The sequence below is a fragment of the Canis aureus genome, chromosome 14 (assembly GCF_053574225.1).
Source record: "Canis aureus isolate CA01 chromosome 14, VMU_Caureus_v.1.0, whole genome shotgun sequence".
In the NCBI taxonomy this organism is placed as follows: Eukaryota; Metazoa; Chordata; class Mammalia; order Carnivora; family Canidae; genus Canis; species Canis aureus.
In genome coordinates, this window is record NC_135624.1 from 28,313,005 (window position 1) to 28,337,265 (window position 24,261).

Sequence of the window (24,261 nt, forward strand, 5' to 3'; positions counted from 1 at the left end):
TGCTCCAGGATTATTAAAAAATAATGTTGCTGATGTGCTTGTACTATTGTGGAAAGTCAATTGTGATATGTTGTTAAGTGACAAAAGTAGAATGCAAATAATTTGTCCTTCGAGTCTATTTTCCTGAAGGAGAATGCAGATGTGTGTGAGTGTGTAGTGTGTGTGTGTACCTAAAAGAGTATGTATCCCAGAATTAACCATGGGTACTTCTGTTGAGTGATATATTTTTTTATTTTATTTTTTTAATAGTGAGCTGCTTTTAGAAGAAAGGAAGGGAGGGAAGAAGGAAAGTAGGAGGGAGGGAGAAAAAGAACTTAATTTTGAAAACAAATCCCAAAAAGTAACAGAACACCTCAACAAAAACACGGGCAATGGATCTGAGTGAAACATGTTCTCAAAGACGTGCAATGAGCCAGTGAACATGTGTGAGTATTCATTCTGGGTAGTTATCCAAAATGCAATAAAGACGAAAATGTGACACAACTCTTTCTTTCCATTTCTTTCTGTTTATTTGTTTATTTTTCATTAAACTGGAATGTTTCTACCCCAGGAAAGGAGGACGCCTTGGTTGGGAGTGCAAGGAAGGATGTGTGCAAGCTCAGAGGTAAAGCTTTTTGAAGAACAATTTCCCAGGGGGCAGAGTTTCCAAAACCCTCCTTCTCCGTGAACCTCACAAGTCCACCTCAGTACACAGAACACAGTGAAGGGACTAGAGGGTCCTATCAAGACTCATGTTTCAGGATTTCAACATTTGTTCTCTACATAATGAAGAATGACTGGCTGGGAGTCTCAGCAGTTGGGGAGAGAGAAGCAGCGATACCTGTTATGCTGGTATAGGCACCTAGTCCTTTATGAAGCAAGGATTTAAAACATATTTAATAAAAAATATTGAATACCATAGGGAGATGTGCAGGATATGAAGGTGAGGGTTTTTTTTTTTTTAAGATTTTATTTATTTATCTGACAGAGAGAGAGAGAGCACAAAAAGGGGGAGCCATAGGTAGAGAGGTAGGGAGAAGCAGGCTGCCCGCTGAGCAGGGAAGTTGGATGTGGGGTCCCATTCCAGGACCCCAGGATCATGACCCCAGCTGAGAGCAGATGCTTAATGGACTGAGCCATCCAGGTGCTCCTGAAGATGAGTTCAAGCAGGTTACAAAGAAGCATATATGACATAAAAAATTTTGAAGAAATGAAACAAATTTGTATTTATATGCTCAAATTTAGCATGTATTTAAGAAAGATTGAAATAATGTAAGTCAAAATGTTAGTAGGTACCTCAGGTAGTGAGATTATGGACAGCTTTGATGTTGTTCTTCACATTTTTCTGTGCTTTCAAATTTTTTATAGTACATATTCATTTGTGCATTACTAACCAGAAAAAATTCATACACTATAAAGATATTCAGTGAGCCCTATGTGACAACCCTTATTGAGATCACAAGCACTAATATGTTTTAGGTACCTACAAAGTGGCTAATATGTTTTAGGTACCCACAAAGTGGCAGGCAGGCAGGTAAACCTACAAATTCATAGTGTACTGTATGTGAATTGCTTCATTTCATTTTCAAGCATTCTGTGATGTAGGTACCCTTATTGGACCCATTTTACAGATGAGGAAATTGAAGTACTGAGAGATGAAGGGATTTTCTCAGCATCATCCAGCTAATAGATCTAATCCCAGGTTCATCTGACTCCAGAGCTTTTATTGTCTCTCTCTCTCTCTCTCTCTCCAGTTTTAAAATTTAAATTCAATTTGCCAACATATAGTATAACACCCAATGCTCATCCATCCCATCAAGTGCCCTCCTCAGTGCCAGAGCTCTTATTCTCAACCCACTCCTAAGTATACTACTTTTCCAGAAGGAAAACAAAAGCCCATATTTCCTCTTCACTTTCATTGATTAGCTATTATCTCAAAATACAAAGAGTCTTCTGAGTGATTCAGTTCCTATAAAAACAAATCCTCCAGTGAAATTTAGGAAAGAGGAAATTTTTTCCCACTGTATATCTTAAATTGAGTTATAGTTTACATAAAACATGATGTAAATGTAAGGTGTACAATGCATTGATTTGGTACTATATTGCAATATGGTTACCACCCTAGTGTTGCCTAACACCTCCATCAGGTCCAATAATTATCATTTCTTTTTTGTGGTGAGAAAGTTTAAGACCTAGTCTCTTAGCAACTTTCAAGCATATAATACACTGTATTGTTAATTATAATCATAATGCTGTGCCTCAGAGCCTCAGAACTTATTCAGCTTCTAATCAGAAGTTTGTACCCTTTGGCCCAAATCCTCTCAATTCTTCCACTCCCAGCTCCTGGTAACCCCCATTCTACTCTTGGTTTCTGTGAGTTCAGCTTTTCCAATGCTACATGTAAGTGATATTATTCAGTTTTTGTCTTTCTCTGTCTAACTTATCTCACTTAAGAGTAATGCCCTCACAGTTCATCCATTATTGTTGCACATGGCAGGATTTCTTACTTCTCATGACTCAATAATATTTCTGTGTGTGTGTGTGTGTGTGTATGTGTGTGTGACATCTTTATCCATTTATCTATGGATAGACACTTGGGTTGTCTCTACATCTTGGCCATTGTAAATAATGCTGCAATGAACATGAGGGTACAGATATCTCTTCGGTATCCTGTTTTCATTTCCTTTGGATAGACACCCAAAAGTGGAATTATTGAATCATAGAGTGATTCTATTTTTAATTTTTCAAGAAACCTTTATACTATTTTCCATAGAACCAATTTACATCCCTGCCAACAATGCACAAAGTCTTCCTATTCTCCACATCCTCACCAGCGTGTGTTATCTCGTCTTTTTGATGATAGCTATCCTAACAGGTGTGAGGTGAGATCTCATTGCAGCATTGATTTGCATTTTTCTGATAAGAAAGGTTTTAAACTACTGAATTGAAATGCAGTTAGGTGGGCTGTTTAATCAAAGTTCATAAGCTTCTTAAAAAATGGCTGGGTTTAGTGTAGCAGGAGATCCAGAGATCAATGTTGATGTGACATAGTCTTTAACTGCGATGGCTCTTTTCATTGCATATAACCAGTGGAGTTGTATGTTAGCCCTCATTTTACTGATGAAAAAATAATGGAGACTTTGTTAATTATTAGGAAAACATCAGATAAATCAAAATGAAATTCTGGACCAATCAGAATTGCCAATCAACACTGGCAACGTCATGAATAACAAGACGCATCTAAGAAACTGTCATAGACAAGAGACAAAAGAACAAATGCAATGTGGCATTGTGGATGGGATACTTTTTTTTTTTTTTTTTTAAGATTTTATTTATTTATTCATGATAGTCACACAGAGAAAGACAGAGAGGCAGAGACACAGGCAGAGGGAGAAGCAGGCTCCATGCACCGGGAGCCCGACGTGGGATTCGATCCCGGGTCTCCAGGATCGTGCCCCGGGCCAAAGGCAGGCGCCAAACCGCTGCGCCACCCAGGGATCCCTGTGGATGGGATACTTAAACTGAAAAAACATAGTAAAGGAAAAACTGTTGAAATTCACCAAAAATCTAGAGTTTGGTTAATAGGAAGGTCCCAATGTTGTTTTCTATTTTTTAAAGATTTATTTATTTATTCATTCATTCATTCATTCATTCATTCATTCATTCATGGGAGACACGGAGAGAGAGAGAGGCAGAGACACAGGCAGAGGAAGAAGCAGGCTCCATGGCAGGGAGCCCGACATGAGACTCGATCCCTGGTCCCCAGGATTACACCCTGGACTGAAGGCAGCGCTAAACCGCTGACCCACCCAGGCTGCCCCCCAATGTTGTTTTCTTACTTATCACAAATATACCATGATAATGTAAAATGTTAATAATAATAGGGCATAGATGAGGGGTAGACAAAAACGCTCTGTACTGTTTTATGACTTTTCTGAAAATCTAGAATTATTCCAAAATAACATTTTATTTAAAACATCTGAACAGTATGGTGGCTCCTTAAAAAAAAAAAAAAAATATCAGAACTACCATATGATCCAGAGCTTTTGGGGAGATACCTAAAGAATTGAAAGCAGGGTCTTAAGGAGCTATCTCCACACTCATGTTCATAGCTGCATTGCATGATTTCACTTATATGAGATACTTAGAGTCACCAAATTCACAGAGACAGAAAGTGGATGGGTGGTTGCCAGGGATGGAGGGAGCAGAGGATGGGGAATTAGCATTTAATGGCTACAGAGTTCCAGTTTTTCAAGAGTGAAAGAGTTCTGGAGATGCTGATGGTCTTACCACAATGTGAACATACCTAATGCCACCAAACTGTACACTTAAAAAACGATTAAAAGGGTAAATATTATGTCATGTCTATTGTCTCACAGTTTAAAAGATAAATTTAGGGGTGCCTAGGTGACTCAGTCAGTTGAGTGTCCTACTCTTGATATTGGTTCAAGCCATGATCTCAGGGTCCTGGGATCGAGCCCTGCACCGACTCCATGCTCAGTGCAGTCTGCTTGTCCTTCCTGCCCCCCCACTCCCTCCCTCCAGCATGTGCGTGCTCTCTCTCTCAAATAAATAAGTAAATCCTAAAAAAAATTTTTTTTAATCTGAGACTTTATTAAATAAGTCATCCAGAGCCTCATAGAAGCTATTGGATTTAAACAAAGGTTTGTCTGACCTCAAATCACACATTCTTTCTAGTGCTCTACAAAGAGATGATCAGTGTGGTTCTGGAGGCGTTCATTCACTGAGAGTCTACTTGCTTTGTCTCTGCTGCCTAAAATACAATCAATCCTGGCCTCATTTTCCCCAGGGGGGCAAGTGAGCTGTAAGAGACCCAGGTAAGTCCATTCCATGTCAAGTCCTGGCTCTGCCACTCGCTGATTGTCTGAACTTAGGCAGGACGATGAGCTTTCTGGGTCTCAGCTTGCAGGTCTGACTTGATGAATAGGGTTATAACGATGGCTCTGCCTGAGGGCTGTTCAGAATCTGAAGAGGGAGGTGAGGCCTCCTCCCTAACTACTGGAGGTTGCCAGTCAGGGCTCATGCCAACGTAAGCATGAGTCGTACAAGAAGATACAACCTGGTGTATTCAGTGAACCGCCTCACGGAAGAGGAGAGACAGGAGCTGAGCCACAAAAAGACCGTGCAGAGCTGAGCTCTAAAGGTGGATATTCTAGGAGGAAAGAAAAAGCTAAGGAGATGGAACATTAGATAGTAGGTGGCTGTGGCAGGGAAGGAGAAAACTGGTCTTCATAAGGTAAGTCTGGAGACACTATTTAGAGCCTATCAGCACACAGAGATGTGAAGTCAGAAGGACCAGTCTGGTTGTTGTAGAGTCCAGAAGGGAGGGAGAAAAGCCTGTTCCAGAGTGAAGGCTGTGAGCAAGAAGGATGATGGATGGATGAACCTATAGACCCTGATCACTGGACAGATGCTGAGAAGATAACTCAGAGGTCTGGCACCTCAATAAAGAGATGGGTCTGTCCTAACCACTGTTAGGGCAGAAAACAGAGGACTAAACCTCAAATCATAGATTTATAGAGAACCGTCCGAAAAGAAGCAGCCTCTGCCTCTTTCTACCCCATAAATATTCATTCCTCAGAGTTTAGTTTGATCCCCCCCCCACCACCACGTAAAATACACTTCCTGCCTGGGTAAGTTCGTTCCTGCCCACTACCTATATATTGGTGACTGCTCAGTTTATATCTCCTACCGAGACTCCATGAACATGGGACACCTAGAGCTCCCTGCCTCCTGGACTCCACTTGGAAGGCCTGAAGGTTTGTTCAGCTAGTCCATAATCAGGGGCATCCTGTGAGTGGGCATCCCCACTCACATCAGCACCCTCTCTGTGTATGACCCATATGAATCAAGAGTACCACCAATCCCCTAGAACTGAACCCAGAAACCTTGCCCTCACCCTTGATTCTTCCTTCCCTCCATGCCCCACTCCTCAACTGATTGCCTTCTCTAGTGGGTTTATCTTCTTCCTAAACATTCTTTGTATTTATCTCTTTATCTCCACTCCCAAGGCAATTGCTCCAATCTAGGATTTGCTTTGTCTCACCAGTATTTCCGCTGCCACCTCCTAATTGGTCTCTTGGTTTCTTGTCAGGTTCCCCTAAAATCCTCTCTCATCATGACCACCAGTGTGGTATTTCCCGCCAGCAAGATAGCTTGTGCCTCAGCCCTGGTCACAAGTCCAGGTCCTCCGGGGCTTCCTCCTTTCTTCAGGGCACAGGCCAAACTGCTTGGAACACAAGGCCCTTCAAAATCTGGTCTACTGTTCTCTGTCCTCACTGCGTTTTCACACTTTTCTAGCAATGATTTTTTTTTTTTTTTTTGAGAGAGAGATTGAGAGAGAAGCCCAAGCTGACTTTGCCCTGAGCTCAGGGCCTGCTGCAGGGCTCTATCTCATGACCCATGAGCCAAAATCAAGACCCTGGGCACTTAACTGACTGAGCCACCCAGGTGCCCCCTCCAACAGTGATTTTATACTCCAGCCAGAGCCAACCACACACTGTTGGTTAAATCCGCAATTGTACATGTCGCTCCTTTTGCTCAAATACCCCCATTCTCTTCCTCATGGGACTGGCAAACTCTAAATCTGTTTTTCAAGCTTTGGCTCAGTCTCCACTTCCCCTGGGGAGCCTTCTCAGCCTGTGGCAAATAGATGCCCTCTCTTGTGCTCCTGCTGCACCTGGCACTTTCCTATCACGAGATCCAGGATGTTCGCTCATTCATTCACTCATCGGCTGTCCATGTATTTACTGAGCCGGTGCTGGGGAGAGAACGGGGAGCTGAAGACACGTGATTCCTGACCCACTAGAAAAGGACGACGGCCACTGTTTGCCTGTCTGCCCTTGCGGAATGATTGATGATCCTGTTTCCCTGCGGCTCCAGGCCTTTGCTCTTGCTATTCCCCAGGCCAGGAGCACGCTCTCCAGTCGGCACATCTGGCTTCTCGGTCAGATTAGTATCTAGACTCAATTCCCCTCCTCCCCCTCCCTCTCTACCCTTCACCTAGATTTTCCGTCTCAGCAGCATGTATCACTTGCTTATTCACATCTTTGCCCATCTCTTCTTACTGGAACCTAAGCCGTTGGAGAACAGGGACCTTGTCATAGTCCTATTGCCCACAGAACCTTAGGGACTCGTATGTGCCATTAGGGGCTCCCTAATGTGTGATGAATGAGTGGATGATTTTGTAGACAAGGAAGCGGACGTGGAAGAGTGAAGGGCTGGACGTGAGCATGAAATTCTTTAACCATAACCCTTCACGGAATCACCTTTATAGAATGGAGGGTGGCAACTGGAAAACAGTGACACAGCCTCCAGATACAGGAGGCAAGTAAGGGGAGGTGAGAGGAAATGTGCCGATGTCCTGGCAAGGACATTCCTGCTCTATAAAATGGAGAGACTTCCATTCACTCTCTTCTTTTTCATCATCGTTTTTCTGAACCTTTGTAGAATTATTCAGGAAACAACATCTCTCATGGGGTAAAGAAACATTTAAAATTTACCAATCAGCTTCATGTCAGCTTCCCTTTCTTCTATTATAAGAGAAAGTAAAATACCATAAATTTGAAAACAGCGACTTTAAGGTGTTAATATTTCAAAATACATTTATTGTTTGTCTATTCTGTCAGTCCCGCTTTTATCCATGTACACGGATATAAACATACAAAAGATGAATGTCTGGGATTTATCTAATATTCATGAAAGTTATTTCTAGCTGAAAAAACTTTGGTTTCTTTTTATTTTCTGTATTTTTCTGCATTACTTTAAAATTTTTACAGTGTACATGTTTTGTATCACTTTTGCAAAAAAAAAAAACAAATGATTTGTTTTTTAAAAAAACAATTGGGAGCAAATATACCAAAATGTAAAAGACAGCTAATTTTGTGGGTGTGATATGCAACTGATGAATCACTAAATTCTACCTCTGAAGCTAATAATACAGAATATGTGAATTCAATTTAATTTACATATATATTTTTTAAAAAGATAGTTGATTTTGCAAGGTAAAGGCCGTTAAGATATTTTATATTTTTCAGGGAAATTTTTTTTTTAATTTTAAAAAAGGAAAATTGTGAATCTAAGATCAGCGCAGTAGGGATCCAGAGAGGGCAAGCAGAGTCAAGGTCAAGGTTGAAGGAGTCCTAGGGCAGAGTGTCTTTTCAGCCAGGAAAGGCCCCAGTACAGGCAGCTAACAGGAAGCATCTGGTAGCCAGGGTCACGACCCTGGAGAGGGAGTTGAGGTTGGATTTGGAAGCAGGGCCTCCAGTGGCCTGGGGGCACCCCGCAGGCAGATACCGGCTTTCCCCCAGGTGATAACCTCGGTTCCTGGGAGCACGTTTGAGCAACCAGATCGCACACCTCCTACAGCCGGCTGGATGGGCTGGATGGATGCAGGCGGTTGGCTACCAAAGCGCAGACGCGTCCAGCCCCGCCAAGGAGCCAGGCACCGAATAACCGTTCTGGAATTATGAAAAAAGCATCAGTTGAAGATTTTTTTTTTCTTTTTCAAGAGAGGGGAACGATTCACCTCGGGAAGAGGCTGTGGCAATGGGAGAAGCTGAATATGACCCAAGAGGGAGGGAGGAGTGGGAGAGTAGAAATGATAGGGCGGGTGTAGGCATTGGGTGGGGGAGACGGGGGATGGGGGGAAGCCTCTGCTTCCATAATACTGAAATCATCCATTTGCGTGTCCATCTTTTCACCAAACTGTGCCCTCCTTCCATGGTCTGTGCCCAGCTCGTCCTTGAGACCCTCCCCATCGCCTCGCAGGGCATCGGCTCCCCGTCGGTGCTCAAAAAATGCTCAAGTGCGTCGGTCGAGTGCAGGGCTTACGAGGAGAAAGCAAGGAGGCCGGCGCTCCGGAGTTGCTTCGGAGGGGCTCTCGGGCATTCAAGGAGGGGGTGCGGTGGGGGTGGGGGGACAGCCCTACTTTACAGCGGAGGGAGCGGTGCAGACAGCCGGCTGTCTACACGGGGCTTGCGGTCCTCAGCCCTCGGGGACGGACAGGGATGTCAGAGGAGGTGGGGAGCTGCGTGCGCCCTTGTCACCAGGCCCGCGGGTGCTGGGTGGTACCCACGGAGGCGCTCGGGTCACTAGGGACGGAGCTAAGCCTGGGGTCTTCCCTGCCATCTCGGGGCATCTGGCTCCTTCGGTTTCACCGACCTCGCCTTCCCCATCGGGCCGGTGCGAAGGCTCCCTGCCTCCAGGGCGCCGGGATGGGGGGAGGGCTGGGCTGGGAGAGGCAGCGCGCACAGCCCGGCGCTCGGCGTGCGGGCATCCCCGCAGGGTTCGCGGCGGCGGCACGCGGTGGGGCTGAGCTCCCGCCCGGTGCGCAGCGCTCCCCTCCCCTCCCCCCACCCCTGCTCCATCGGGGCCTCCCGGCCGCGGCGCCCCAGGCCCGCCCCGCCTCCCCCTGCAGCCCTGGGCGCCCCGCGCTGCCCCCGGCGGCGGGCGGAGGGGCGCGCGGGGCCCGAGGACGCACGCGGCCGGCGGGGCGGCGCGCTCCCCCCTCCCCTCCCCTCCCTCCCTCCCCTCCCCCGCCCTGACGTCACGGGCCGCCCGCCAGCCCCGCGCTCGGGCGGGCAGAGCGCGTGCGGCCGCCGAGCACATGGGCCCGCGGGCCGGGCGCGCTCGGGGCGGGCGGGGGGCCGCGCGCAGCCTCGGGCCCCCGCGCCCCCCGCGCCCCCGGGCGCATTTCCACGCCGAGAGCGCGTCGGCAGCCCCGGCGACCTGCACACGCACGGCGGGACCCACCTTCCAGTAAGTTATAGGATTTTGCCCTCCGCGTTTCTGGGAACTCGCGAGCCCCGGCCTGGCGGGCTGGGCTGGGATGCGCCAGGAGCGGGGGGGACCTGGGCACCGGGGGGGACCCGGGGGCGGGGGGGGTCGGATCCCCGCGTGTGCGCCTTCACCGTGCACCGGCCTCATCCCCAGATTCGAGACTGGCAGTGAGTTTGGACGTCGGTGGGGGGGCGGAGGGGGGAGGCATCCCATGGCCCGTGCATGCCTAGAGAGAATTCGGGGTCCGTGCACTTGATGGAAGGCATGTTGTGACCCAGCAGAGCTAAAAATAGCCCCTCCTCCAATCAGTACCGACTTGGGGTCGCAGCTGCGGTTGGGAGGACCCTCGGTAAGAAGCGAGAGGTCCGTGCACCCCTGTGATGCTGCCTCCATCCTCTGACCACCGGGTGATTTTCACAAGCCCACCAACTTGTTTTTGGAAACTTTCTCTGCCTTTGCATTGCATTTACAGATTGCTGGTTGCCCCCCACACCCCACCCTTATCATGGCAGTCCTTTCTGGATGGCTTGTTGGCTCAACTGTTTCACCCTCCCTGGACTGCCGTGCTCTTAGTTTTGCCAGTGTTGGGGGTGGGTATTGACTTTCAGGAAGGGCAGCCATGAGGCTGCATGTGTCCGGTGCCCGGATACACTGTGAATTTTTCCTGATACTTTGTAAGCGTGGAATAGTCTTCTGCTCCCTGGAGCCCCTGACTTCAGGCTCTTCAAGGAGATGAGAGGCGAGGTTGGGAGGGGGGGAGGGCGCGGGAAATCACTCGTGGGGGTTTTTAGGGAGAGGAGGGTGAAGTTTTGGTTTTCCTTTCTGGTCTTGTGTTTTCCAAAGAGAGGCTGGCAACCCCCTCTGGCCCACTTCACCACCGTGAGTCCTGCCTCCTGGAGCTGTTTAGCTGCCCGGAGGAAGCAAACCCTGGAGAAACGTGTGTTTGTGTGTGGTGGGTGGGCGGGGGCCCCAGGACGTAGGGGCTGTATCTGCTCTGCTCTTAGTCATAGGATGTTGCAGACCTATTTTGCATACTGGCGTTGACAAGTTGAGGCTTGTTCATTTGACACAGTCCTGTGGTCACAGCAAATCTCTCTAAAACTCTAGCCAGTGGAAAAGGTGGTTATGTGGATCCTCTGAACCCTGAGCGTGGAACTTCCTGAAGGATTTATTAGGAGAAAAACCTTCCTGGAGGCAGCAAAAGGACAAACAGAACGGCTGGCCGGGCCGAGCCTCGTGGCCTGGTCTCCACGACTTGAGGGGACTTACATCTGAGAGGTGAGGACGGCCTCGTGGCCTCAGCCGTGGGCAGAGAGCCCGGCCGGAATTCCTCGTGTGGGTCTGGCGATGGAAAGGCTGGGTAGGTCCGGTGCCCACCCTAATGCTGTACCCGCTGAACTCCCAGAGGGGATTTATTGTGTGGTCACGTTGCTGTTCGGCCTGCTGAAGTGTGCTGTTTATTGTTGTTGCTGCTTCACCTACTTTGTGGGCAGAGTGCTGCATAAACCGGGCTTCTCTTGAAAAGTAGACGGAATCAGCTTCTTTTTCGGATTTTCCTCTCTCTTCCTGCCCTTCCCATGCTGTCCGGTGTGCTTTTTCTGTCCATGGCTGGAGCATTTTTTAGGCCTGGAAGGAGGGAGTTCTTTTTTCTCACTTCTGAGCTATCTGACCCGCACTGGTGGTGTCTGTGATTGCTGGTCTGAAAACCCGGATGAATTCTCACCGGCCACATCCAGTCTGTCCCTTGTGCCTCAGCCTTTTTCTTTTCTTTTTTTTCTTTCTTGGATGGCAGGCAGGCAGGCTGGCCGGGCTCGGGGCCTTCTGCCGGCTTGCGATGGACACTTTTCTGGGACAGCTCAGCTCAAGAGGCTCCTGGAGGATGAGACACCCCTACTTTCGTCTTCTTTGTGTCCCTGGATTTGGTCAGCTCAATGACAAATCAGCCCTCTCCTGAAGAAGCCAAGGACCCTGGATGGTTGCCCCGTCCATATTGCCTGGCGAGGTGGCCATGGGCCTGCTGCAGGCTGCTTCCACGGTGCTTGTGTGAAGTCACATGCCCTCCTGGATGGATGCTTGGGCTTTTTATTTTGTGTTCCTTTTCACCATTGGCCGTAGACAAATCACTCTCCTTGTTTTTGTTTTTCTCCTTCCCTCCTATCGCTGGTTTATAATGTCTTTAAGAGACTAGGACTCCCTCGTTCTACATCTCGCCTTTGTAGGGAGACCGGGGTCCAAGGTGGGAACAGAGCATCATTTGATGAGCCCTGTTGATGGCGTGGCTTCCGTACTCTGCTTAGGAAACCTCAGAAATTCTGGGCTTTACTGGAGGATGCTGCTCAAGATGGTCCTTTGGTAGGTGCCTCCTTGATCTCTTCTGTTTTTCTAAGTAATCTAAGCAACTAATAACTGTAGTAATAATAATTGTAATAATAAAATGATAGTGGTTCCTGTAATAACAGGAAGTTGTATATCATGCCAAGTATGTTCTTTGCATTTTTATGCCCCTTACAACCTCACCAGGCAATTATTATAAAATGTCTAGCAATGATGAGGTTCTTACCATGGGCCAGTGTCAGTTTTAAATGCTTTAAATGTATTATCTTATTTAACCTCCCAATAATCATATAAAATAGAATTATTATTATTATTACTAATATTATCTTATTTAACCTCCCAATAATCATATAAAATAGGATTATTATTATTATTACTACCAGTATTTTGCAGATGAAGAACCCACAGCTCAGAGGGTTTGAAAATATCCCCTCAGGTCACACAGTTGGGGAGCAACACAACCATCACGATTTGGCCCAGGGCCTGCTCTCAGAAGTCAGAGGGCAGTGAAATTAAAAATAAGCAAGGGATGCTTGTTGGCCTGGAACAGGAGGACTCAGGCAGGATAGAAACCCTAACATCATGTACAAAGGCACCACTTGCTCGGGCTGCCTGCCTCTTCCGCCCTGGGGAAGCAGGCTGTACCTAGTGGGGCCAAGGAGTCTCAGAAAGACCTTCAGTGTCTGGAAAGCTCCGGGGAACAAAGCCCCTGGGGTCCGGGCAGGAGCCTCAGACATGGTTCAGAAACTCTCAGGATTTGTTAAGTGCCACATCCAGGCACCCTGCCTGACTTTGTGACCAGCATTTAATTACTATCAACTCCACAGCAGATGGGAGATGGAGCTCTTTTAGCAAATGATCACATCTTCCCTTCCCTCACATTCTTGCAACTACTCAGAGTCCCTGCCTTTATCCTGAGTGCGTGTAGCTCCTGTAGCTACTGAACCTACCCATAGAAGATTGTGGTGGCCCCTCTCTCAACCCCACCAGTAAAAACAGTAACAGTATGGGTCATAAAACACAAGCCTTACTTACATTCACGAGGCCAAAATGGTCTCAGTCATTTTTATTGGACGAATTCTGAGTTGTCTTTCCCTTGTTTTCTCTTCCTCTTTTTGGGGAGTAAAGGTAGAGTGTGTTGTTTTGCTGGTGTCTGGCGGGTCATCTGAGCCCCAGGATTACTTGTTCACCTGCCTCTTTTTCCCTTGCTGACCATGGGCTGCTTGAGAGCAGTGGAGGGCGGGGTGGGGAGGGGCAGGTGGGCATCTTCACCTGTCTGCTGGCTAACACAGCCCTGGTGCTTAGTTGAATTAGGCGGCTATTCAAGGAAACAAGCAGCCCCCAGTCTACAGTCGCTGTCTTAGAGATGATACACTCCAACGTGGTGGGAAGTGGAGGGTTTGCCCTGCTGGACACTGAAGAAAGAGAAGGAAACCAGCTAGCAGCAGGAGGCATCTGGGGACGGTTAAGACGTAGTACAGATCAGGGTTATTTTGGGGCAAGTTACTTCACCTCTGTAAGCCTCAGTTTTGTTATCTATAAAATGGGGATGATACAACACCAGCTTCACAAGTTGCTGTGAGGAGGAAGTAGGGGATGAAGAGCAGGCATTCAGCAGAGTGCCTGGGCTCATAGTAAACCCTCAAAAAAAGTTAGCTAATATTACTGCTACAATTACTGGGTTTTATTACTTCCTGTGGCTGCTTGGAGTAGTGGTTTCTGAATACATTTTAATGTATTTAATGTTACAAAGAGATCAGCCATCAGGGAAGCTGCAGGGCAGTCTGTGAAAGGACAGGGATGGGAGGTGCCCCTCAGGCGTCAGCCTGTCTTTGCAGGTTACTTAACCTCTCAGCTTGCTATGCAGGGAGAATGGTTTTTCCCTCTCAGGGATGGTGCAGAGCACTTAGCACAGAGGAAGTAAGCTCTCGAAGAAGACAGAAGAGCAGTTGTCATTATTTATTATTCTTTAGGACACCCTTTTCCTGGTAGCTTTGCTACTCTGCGCAAGATTGATTGATCCCATCCATTCATTCATTTGCTGAGCAGTGTGCCAGGCACTGTTCTAGCTGCCAGAGATCCAGCAGGGAAAGAAAGAGACAAAAATCTCTGCCTTTCTATAGTGTCCTTTCTAGTCCAAGCCATGCAGCGGGGGCAGGGTGGTCCTCAGAGGGCGATGTGGAATGGATGGAGGCAGTGCAGGCCGACACTGCACCCCCTCTGTGTGGAGTGGTCCTGGCCCCGCCGTGCCATTGGGCACAAGGTGCTTAGCACCAGGCCTGGCATGTGGTAGTTGTTATATAAGTTGTAGTTGCTATATTTGTATTATCCCATTTACCCTCCTGAGATTTTTCTCCGTGGCACTGGTTATGGGCTGAATGTGTCCTTCCAAAATTCATATGTTGAGATTCTGACCCCCAGTGTCATGGTGCTTGGAGGTAGGGCCTTTGGGAGGTGATTAGGGATAGATGAGGTAGGGTAGAGGGCCGGTCCTCATGATGGGGTTACTACATTCATAAGAAGCTACGCCAGAGAACTTTCTTCCTCTCTCTGTGTGAGGACACAGCAAGAGGGTGACTTTGTAAGCCAAGAAAAGAGCTCTCAGCAGAAGCCAGTTGTGTCAGAACCACGATCTTGGACTTCCTAGCTTCCAGAACTGTGAGAAATGAATTTCTATTGTTTAAGCTGCTCAGTCCATAGTGTTTTGTTATGGCAGACCAAGCAAACAAAGACAGTACCTCTCCTTGCCGAATATACCCTATAGGTGTCCTCTCTCAATAAATCATAAATTCTGTAAGGTTGAGGGCTTGTAGCCATTCATTTTTGTTAATCGAGCAAATAGTGACTGCATGCCTACTCTGTGCCAAGCAACTAAGTGGCAGAGATGCAGAAAGGGACAAAAAGAGGATTTCTGTGCATATATGGTGCTTGCATTACAGCTGAGAGAGACAGAGAAAGAACAATAGGTAGACGTAAGAACTAAGGATGTGGGATCCCTGGGTGGCGCAGCGGTTTGGCGCCTGCCTTTGGCCCAGGGCGCGATCCTGGAGACCCGGGATCGAATCCCACATCGGGCTTCCGGTGCATGGAGCCTGCTTCTCCCTCTGCTTATGTCTCTGCCTCTCTCTCTTTCTCTCTCTGTGACTATCATAAATAAATAAAATTAAAAAAAAAAAAAGAACTAAGGATGTTACTAGTGTTTTAGAGGGTAACACGTTCTATAGGAGCTGGTCGAGCAGGTGAGTGTCTGGAGGGCTGGGGTGGGCTGCAGGGTTAAGTTGGCTGGTCAGGGCTGCTTCTGTTGAGAGGCAGACATTGGAGCAGCCTTGAAGGAAGTGAAGGAGGTTAGTCTAGAGGAGGCTGTTCCTGGCTTTGGGGAGAGCCGGGATAGAGGCTGGGAGCAGTGGTGAGTCTGTGAGATGGAGGAGCAGCACGAAGAATGAACTGGAGCAGTGGTGTGAGCAAGGCGGACAGAGGCAGGAGATGCCAGGGCAGCCTGCAGTGGATGTTCACATTCACAGGCCTTTCCTAAGATTGTGTGGGTTTTTTTTTTTTTTTTAATTATTATTTATTTATTTTTTAATTTAGGGGTAATTGACCTACAGCGTCCTTAGTTTCAGGTGTATATCACCCTGGGTTCTGTATTTGTAGGCACAGTGAGCTGAGCCCTGCAGCAAGTCGAGTTCACCTCTGTCACCTTACATAGTGATTTGTCTTCTATTCTGTAAAATGCGGAACTATTCTTTTTTTTTTTTTTTAAAGATTTTATTTATTTATTCATGAGATACACAGAGAGAAAGAGAGGCGGAGACAGAGGCAGAGGGAGAAGCAGGCTCTATGCGGGGAGCCCGATGTGGAACTTGATCCTGAGTGTCCAGGATCAGGCCCTGGGCTGAAGGCGGTGCTAAACCGCGGAGCCACCTACCTATTTGGGGTTTTATCGAAAACTGATTGGGTGTGATTTAGCGTTTGAAATGATCCGTCTGTCTGCTGTGGTGAAAAGGGCCTAAATCAGAGTCAGAAGCCAGGGCACCAGGTGCAAATGAGCAAGTATCACAGGCCCTTGGTCCAGGCTGTTGGTGATGGACATGCGTACAAGAGATGAGCTTCTGGACTGTTCACTGCTCTGTCCCAAGCACCTAAAACTGTACTGGCTCATGTCGTGGCCACCAGCCCTTACTTATATGGCCACTGAACACTTGAAAGTGGGGAGTCTGAATGGAGATGTCATGCATGTGGAAAATACACATCAATTTTAAAGACTTAGTACAAAAAAAGAATGTAAAGTATCTCACTAAAGAATTCTTGAAAGTTGACTGTATATTGAAATGATATTTTGGATATATTGGCTTAAATACATTATCGAAATTAATTTCCTCTGTTTCTTTAAACTTTTTAAAAACGTGGCTACTAGAAAATCTGAAAGTACACGTGGCTTGTGTTCTGTTCTGTTTGTGTGCAACAAGGCAGCTCTAAAACGGTGCCTGGGACGTGGTAGGCATTCAGGAATGGAATGAGCGAGTGGGTGAGTGAGCGAGCGCAGGCACAGGGGGTAGTGAATAAGAAACCACCCAGTCTGGAAGAAGTTCTCCGTGTAGGAGAGAGGCAGATCTCTGATGATACCTGCTAGGAGGTTGAGGGAGACGTATTGAAATGGAGGCAGCTGGGTATGTGGCAGCTGAATCTTCTAGTCCCTACCTGAGCGGGAAGAGGGGTGAGGGGTCTCTGGTCTCAGCAAGGGCCTGGAAGACAGGGACCTGAGAGGGTAGGCTCCAGTGTGTCAGGAGGAATGATGGCAAGAAGCTGGGGCACTCTCAAAAGCCTTAAATGACCAGGCACAAGTGGATGTAAATGGGTCCTGCAAACTCTGGTTACTTTCCAAGGATTGCAACCGAGGAGTAGTTTTCCAGACTCCACATTTAAAGTGGTGACAAATGCACTTGGAGGGGGCGGTTTTAGAACAGAAGTACCTGAGTTGGAGATTACAGGCCCTTGGTGGACGGAACTGTGATGGAAAATTTAGCTTTCTTCATGTGAAAGGAATGGGAGCTTATCTTTGAAAATCTGGGAAAAAATCCATAAAAGTTAAATATGATTTCTTGAGTTACATATGGTCACTGTTTTGTCTTTATTGCTGAGGTTGTCATTCGGTGTCTATGGTCGCATCCTGACTTGTCTTGGTTACCATTAGGTAGTGGGCATTCCTGAATGTTCTTGTGTACTTTATTTTTATTGCATAGATAACATTTCTATTCAGTGACTGTTTCATTGCTCACTGAATCATTTGTCTCATTTGGATGTGCAGCTCCACAATAGACTGTTTTTTGTATATATCAAGTTTTTTATTTTTCAGTTAAAACTTTTTTTTTTTTTGTAAATCCTCGGATTTAGGATTGTTACTTCATAGTGTCTCAATATTTAAAAATTTTTGAGTAACTTTCAGGGCTCATGAGATTGGCCCTGCAGCCACATTTGCCGTTTTCTGGTGAGAGGTGTGATGTGTGTTGCTGTCAGTGGTGCAGTGATACCTGATAGGTCCTTAACATTTATGCATAATGTGTATTACATGCTAGACGCATGTTTATATGCATCATAGACACTTTTTTAAAAAAAAAGATTTTATTTATTTATTCATGAGAGACAGACAGAGATGCAGAGACACAGGCAGAGGGAGAAGCAGGCTCCCTGTAGGGAGCCCAATTCGGGACTCGATCCCAGGACTCCATCTCAGGATCATGACCTGAGCCAAAGGCAGACGCTCAACCACTGAGCCACCCAGATGCCCTTGCATCATAGGCACTTGTATTAGATTTTTCTTTACTTTCATTTATTCAGCAGATGTTTGTGGAATGCCTTTTGTGTAGTGAGCATTGTTCTAGGCCTTGGGTATTCAGTAGTGATCAACAGATACGGTACCAGTTTTCACAGAGTTTATTATGTCATGGGGGACACACAGAAAGAAGCAAACGTACAAAAAAAGCCCATTATTGTAAGGAATATGAAAGACTATGAATAGAATAATGGGAGAGGATAGTTTATGCAGGATGAAAGGGTCAATACTGAAATCCCGCGTTGCAGTGAGACATGAAGACCCAGGACAAGTTCACCAGAGAAGGAGCAGAGCACACGTGAAAAGGGAAGAATTGACAAATGTGACTAGATATTAAAGAAGAAAGCACATCTGAGCACAAGAAGCTGTTATAATGAGGATAGAGAGTTCCCCCAAGTCAATAGCTAAAAGCCAAACAACCTCATAGTAAAGTAGGTAAAGGATAGGAACAAGCAGCTCTCAAAGGAAGAAAGAGTGAAGAGTATGAGTCCTGAAGCTCCCTGATAAGGTCGAGCCCTCCTCTCACTCAGGTCTGACGTCTATACAGCAGATCCCCTCTTTTTTCAGTGTATAACCCGAGGCATTTTCATCAACACACAACAGCTATGTAACACTGCTGTGTAAGCCTCACCATCAAGATACAGACCATTGCCATCGCCCCCAGACTTCCCTCCTGTCCCTTGTAGTCGGCCAGCTTCCCCAGGCCCCAGCTGCTGACAACCAGTCATTTGTTCCCTGACCTTACAGTTTTGCCTTTTTCATGTAAACGGCATTATCTAGCATGTAGCACCCGAGTCTGTTTTTTTTCTCACTTAGCCGAATGCATGGGAGATTGGTTCCCGATGCTTCGCTTCGTGGATCAGCGGTTCGGTTGAGGTTGCTGTTCTGTTCCATGGATATGCCACTGGTTCAGTTCACATCCTCCGGTTGAAGCGCATTTGTGTTGTGTCCAGGGGGTACATTTTTCATGTTTTAAAATGTGCCCAAGATAGGAAGTCTGACTCAGATCTTGGCGGGACAGTGTGGCACAGGATCCCCTGACTCGGCTAGCGACCGTGTGAAGTCACCTGCGAGACGTGTTGGCAGCGTGCGGTAAAATCGAAAAAGTGTGCAGCCCCACTCCTCCATCAGTCTGAGAATTCACAGCTCATGCTCTCTGTTACTCAAGGATACTTTAATTTAATTTTATTTTTTTAAGATTTTTATTTATTCACGAGACAGAGACAGAGAGAGAGAGAGAGAGAGAGAGAGAGGCGTAGAGACACAGGCAGAGGGAGAGGGAGAAGCAGGCCTCATGCAGGGAGCCTGACATGGGACTTGATCCCGGGTCTCCAGGATCAGGCCCTGGGCTGAAGGCAGCACTAAACTGCTGAGCCACCTGGGCTGCTCTCAAGGATACTTTTAGAGATGGATGCTGAGTGTCTAAAGAATGGGTTAGAAGGATTTAGATCAAAGTCACTATTGTCATCTTAGGAGGAAGGAGGGGAGGGGGCTTTTGGTGAGGGTCAAAAGGCTACTTTAACTTTATTTTTAGTGCTTTCTGAAAGCATAAATAATATAGACTTGCAAAATGCTTCCTGGAGGAGGTGACCCTTAAAGCTGAGTCATAAAGCGTAAGTAGGAGTTAGTTCGGAGAGGAAGTGGGGAAAGGGAGCGACACCCGTCCCATGTCCCCAGCTGGCTGCTTCTCTCCCTGTTTGTGAGCCGTGACTGTTAGAAATGAATCTGCAGACGCCAATCCTCTGGAAGAATCCAATCATCGCTAACCCTTCGGGATCTCTCAAGCCCCGTATCTACTAGCTGCCTCTGACCGGACAAGCCATGCTTCTGACCCATGCCCCTGGCGTCCTATGGAACAGACAGCATCAGCCTGTAGACTGGGGTTGGTGGGGGCTGCGTTCTTGCCCGGCCCCACCGTTCACATCCTCTGGGCTGTTCAGCGGCTACTCACTGCAGGCCTTTTATGCAGCAGGTACTCCAACCAAAAATGAGAAGGCGTTATGAACTTTCATTCTTGGAGTTTCAGGATCTGGTTTGCCCGCTGAAATGCATGCTCTGGCCAGGGCAGGAGGAAGCACCCAGACAGGTAGGACAGGCTGCAGGAGGTGGGAGCTCCCAGGAGGCCGTTCTGGCACTGTGATGTCAGCTGTTAGCGCTGGACCAGAGGCGAGATGGTTGCATAACCAGGGTCAAGGATTCAGGAATCCTTCGGGTATAAAACCTCATTGTACCGTCTGAGTTGTCTGCCCAGACACTCTCCGTGTGCTAGTTACTGAAGGAGTGATTTCCCCTTTCCTTCGTCATCCCTTGCTTGTTTAAAAACCCTTTGCTTTTCCTTTTCAACAAATGACTATGCAGGGAATGCCCTTCTGATTGAGAAAGCATGTATGGAATGTCCAGAGAGATGATAGGGAGAGGATAGTGCCTTTGGCTCTGGAAGGATGGAGGAGGCTCAGGCCAGGGGGCAGCCTCCAAGCTGCTCCTCCCAGGTGCTCTGGGGGAGAAGGTGGCCCTGTAATGGGGCAGGGGTGGCGGGAAACACAGCCTGTGGGGGTGAGGCCCCAGGTCCCCACGCTGCTGTCCTCTGAGACAAATCTGGCCAGGACAGACTGGCCTTTGCCTCGTGGGTTTTTTATGGACCAGATGCACTGATGTGTTTTATAAGAAGCGATGCTCCACAAGGATAGGAGATCTCTTTGTCTCTAAGTGGGAAGATCCGCTGAAGTGATCCCAAGACTGCCTCCAGCCCTGGTTGGATGAATCATTACTTAAGTGGGACTATGGAATCACCCCCGTCAGAGTGAATGCCGCAAGGGGCCTCCATCTGCTCCAGCTGCTGTCCCATAAATTACTGGGGACTTTGCACACAGAGGACCTTTTGTTTTTTTTCCTATTACCTTTTGAAAAATGGGAAAAGCCAATCATCCTGCAAGAGGGCACAGTCTCAGCTACATTAGCTGGAACGTTCTTCAGAGACTCCGCGCCCAGGACACCACATGTGGACAGATCCCTCCGAAATGGCACGCTGATCTCATCCCTGCCCCTGTTCGAGACCGTCCATAGCTCCTTATCGCTGCGTGATAAAGTCCAAGTGCCTCAGCTTGTTTGGAAGGCCGCTGGCTGCCTCTTCAGTCCCACATGGAACCCTTCCAGCTCTGCTCTCCATGCAGAAGTCCTTTCTGTCTCCAAAATAAACACACACGTGGGGCAGATGTGGCCGGCAGTTTGCATTGGCCGCGGTGGCTCTCCCGTCGCACCAGCAGACGTGCTGTGCTTTCCTGTGCCCCTAGCGCCCAACGGGGACCTGGACGTGCCACCGTGGGTGCTCCCTGCTTAAATCCTTATGGACTCAAATGCCGTAAGTGGGCCAGCCCTTTCCTGAAGATAAGGGATTCCCATTTTTTCCCAACAGTTTGCCCGGGGTGTTCTGAATTGCTTCTTCAGACCCTTACGTACTTTTGTGATGGGCTGCGTGTGCCTGGAAAAGTAATTGCTCCTTAGATTCTAGACTGTGCCTTCCCTTTTCCTGTTCCCTCTCTGCCTCAACACATGTTGGCTTTGCTTCCCACCCCCCGAGGAAGCCAGTCCTTTTGTATCCTGCTGGATGGGAACTTGCGGTGGTGTTGTTGGGCTGTTCCTGGGCAGCGGTGTTGATGGGTTCCCGGCAGCTCCCGTGGGTGAGTCACCGCTGGTGGCCATCAGGGGAACATGCGTGGTTTTGGGATTCCTCTGCATTTGCAGTGAGCAATCATAGCAGAGTTGCTCAGAGAAACAAACAGCCACCACGGAGAGAAAAGCCCCACCCCACTTTGTACAGCTTTCCCTGTCTTATCTTCATGAGCTCGGTGCAGGAAAAATTCGTTAAGGACCTGGTTGGAAACTACGCACACCTCCAGGAGGGGTCACAGAGGAAGAACCATGGATTTTACAGTGTGAAAGAGCCAGTCCTTGTCTTTGAGAGATCTCGACAGAGTGAGAGCAAAAGCGCTGTCACTATGATGCAGCATTAATTCCTTACGATGCAGCATCATGGTATTTATTTAGTATTATCCATCGCTCTATGGAAATGCCATGCGGCACGTAGCTCCTAAGCCCTGACTGAGTACCAGTGTTAACTTTTCAGGGCACCTGGGTGGCTCAGTTGGTTAAGCTTCTGACTTTGGCTCAGGTCATGATCCCAATGTCCTGGGATCGAGCCCCGTGTCCGGCTGGGCTCCCTGCTCAGCAGGCAGTCTGCTTGTCCCTCCCCCTCTGCCTCTGCCCTCTGCTCATTCGCTCTCGCTCACTCACTCTCTCTTGCTCACTCTCTGAAATAAATAATTGAAATCTTAAAAAAAAAAAAAAAAGCACTTTTCCCACATGAATTCGTGGGAATTCATGTAGTAAGTGTATTAAGTGTGAACTAATTCCGCGTGTAAATTGCACTTGAACAGCTGCACTCAGGCCCCCAGCGTTTGCCATGTCTCAGGTGCAGGTGCTGTGCTGGGTTTGCAGCTCTGCCATTGAAAAGGGCTTGGGGATCCCTCTGAGACCCTCCCCACGGAGTGAGTCCAGTGCAGGAAGACACACACATAGGATTTCGCACGTCGACAGCACCGTGGTGAGATAGTGGTTCTCAGGGGTGAAAATGAGGATGCTGGAGTCCAGGAAGCCAGGCACCTGAGCACAAAAGAAGGCTTAGGAGAGCAGGTGATGTAGGTGGGTCTCCAGGGATAGGATGGCTGAGATCTGGTTGGTTGGGAAGGCTGGGGTCAGGGACTGGGCTGGTGGGGTGGAGCGGAGTAGGTGGAGATGGGTTTGCCTGCGATAGGAGGGCCATGAAGAAAGAGTCTTTGTTTCTTATCTCTGAGTGGGAACATGAATTCCTTCCTCTGGCTGATGGTGAGGATCTGTAGTAATCATAGTATGTTACCCACAAGAGCTGGGCCCACTGTGTGAAGGGCACAGCGCCACCTACTTCACTTGCATGACCCCATGTATTATTCAGCATTACCTTGTATATGGCAACCATTATCAACCCCATTTTCCGGATGGGACAAACTGAGGCTCAGAGGAGTTAGCTGACTTGCCCAGGTTCACACAACTCTTAAAAGGTGGATTGGGGGATCCCTGGGTGGCGCAGTGGTTTAGCGCCTGCCTTTGGCCCAGGGCGCGATCCTGGAGACCCGGGATCGAATCCCACATCGGGCCCGGTGCATGGAGCCTGCTTCTCCCTCTGCCTGTGTCTCTGCCTCTCTCTCTCTCTCTCTCTCTCTCTCTCTCTGTGTGACTATCATAAAAAAAATAAAATAAAATTTAAAAAAAAAAAAAAAAAAAAGGTGGATTGGAATCCAGGTCAGAGTGTGGACGCTGGGTTTGGAATCAACCCGTTAACTCCAGATTCCCAGGAAATTAAAAAAAAAAAGAATCTTTTTTCCCTAGATGGAAGTTTCTCGTTATTCCCATCCTTGTTTTCTGATCCCCTGTCTTCTGCAGTATTGCAAAAGGGCAGGACGGTTTTGGTTTCGGCTACATATTTTAGTCATCAGGATCCCAGGTCTCAGGTTCTGAATGAGACAATCTCTAGATAAAGATTGAGAGAGAAAAGGGAAGAATTGAAGTTGTAGCTGTCCTAGGTGATGTGGATTGCAGGCACAGGGCTTCCAGGTATTGTTTTTTCTGTGTCATAAACCTGTTTTAATTATAAATAAGACTTGGTGGCAGTGAGGGAGGGGGCTTGATGGGCACATTGATAAAGCACCAACGGAGAGGAAACTCTTGGGTGTCTGGCTCAGCCCTCTCCTCCCTCACTCTCCCTCTGATTTCTGAGCAAGAAAACAGGGTGCAACCTCCCTTTGCCCTTCTGGTGACACTTGTAAGTGCCGCTCCATACCCAGCTCAGCTTCGGGCAGCATGGGGCAGCAGTGACAACATCCAGTGGGCCTTCCCTTTATGTTCCTGGCCTCGTGTCTGTCTCTGTTTCCCCAGATCCTAACTCTAGACTGTCTGGTTTGAACCTCAGCTCTGCCTCGAAGTAGCTGCGTGACCTTCACATCTCTGGGCTGAGTTTCTTTCTCTGTAAAAGGTGACACAGGAGGAAACTGAGTTCTGTTGAACAGATTTAGGGCGTGCCTCTTACCTTCCAGGCACCACATCTGAAGCTCTGGGAACTCACAGGCTCTCCCAGAGGTGGTGGGGGACCTGCCCTCCAGCTGGCACATCAGGGGGGTGGAGTGGGGAGGCAGAGAGGAAGTGGATGCAGGCCTGCTGCATATCTTACTTCTCACTCCTTAAACCCAATGTGAACAGGATGGGGAACGGACAGCAGGATTCTGAGC

The 24,261-nt window shown here is 47.8% G+C and overlaps 1 protein-coding gene across 39 annotated transcripts in view; it reads left to right on the top strand.

The window, feature by feature from the left end:
- Nucleotides 1-9,623: 9,623 nt before the first annotated feature.
- The window catches only part of LOC144283315 (uncharacterized), a 237,817-nt gene continuing 223,179 nt past the window's right edge, over nt 9,624-24,261 (top strand). For 36 of the 39 annotated variants that reach the window (XR_013351795.1, XR_013351798.1, XR_013351797.1 and 33 more), the window contains exon 1: nt 9,624-9,759. The gene's annotated coding sequence lies outside the window, so the exon portion shown is untranslated. Of the gene's footprint in view, nt 9,760-10,826; nt 11,059-11,085; nt 12,133-24,261 lie in introns of those variants that run through there. The other 3 variants (XR_013351812.1, XR_013351781.1, XR_013351779.1) reach the window with 3 other exon arrangements.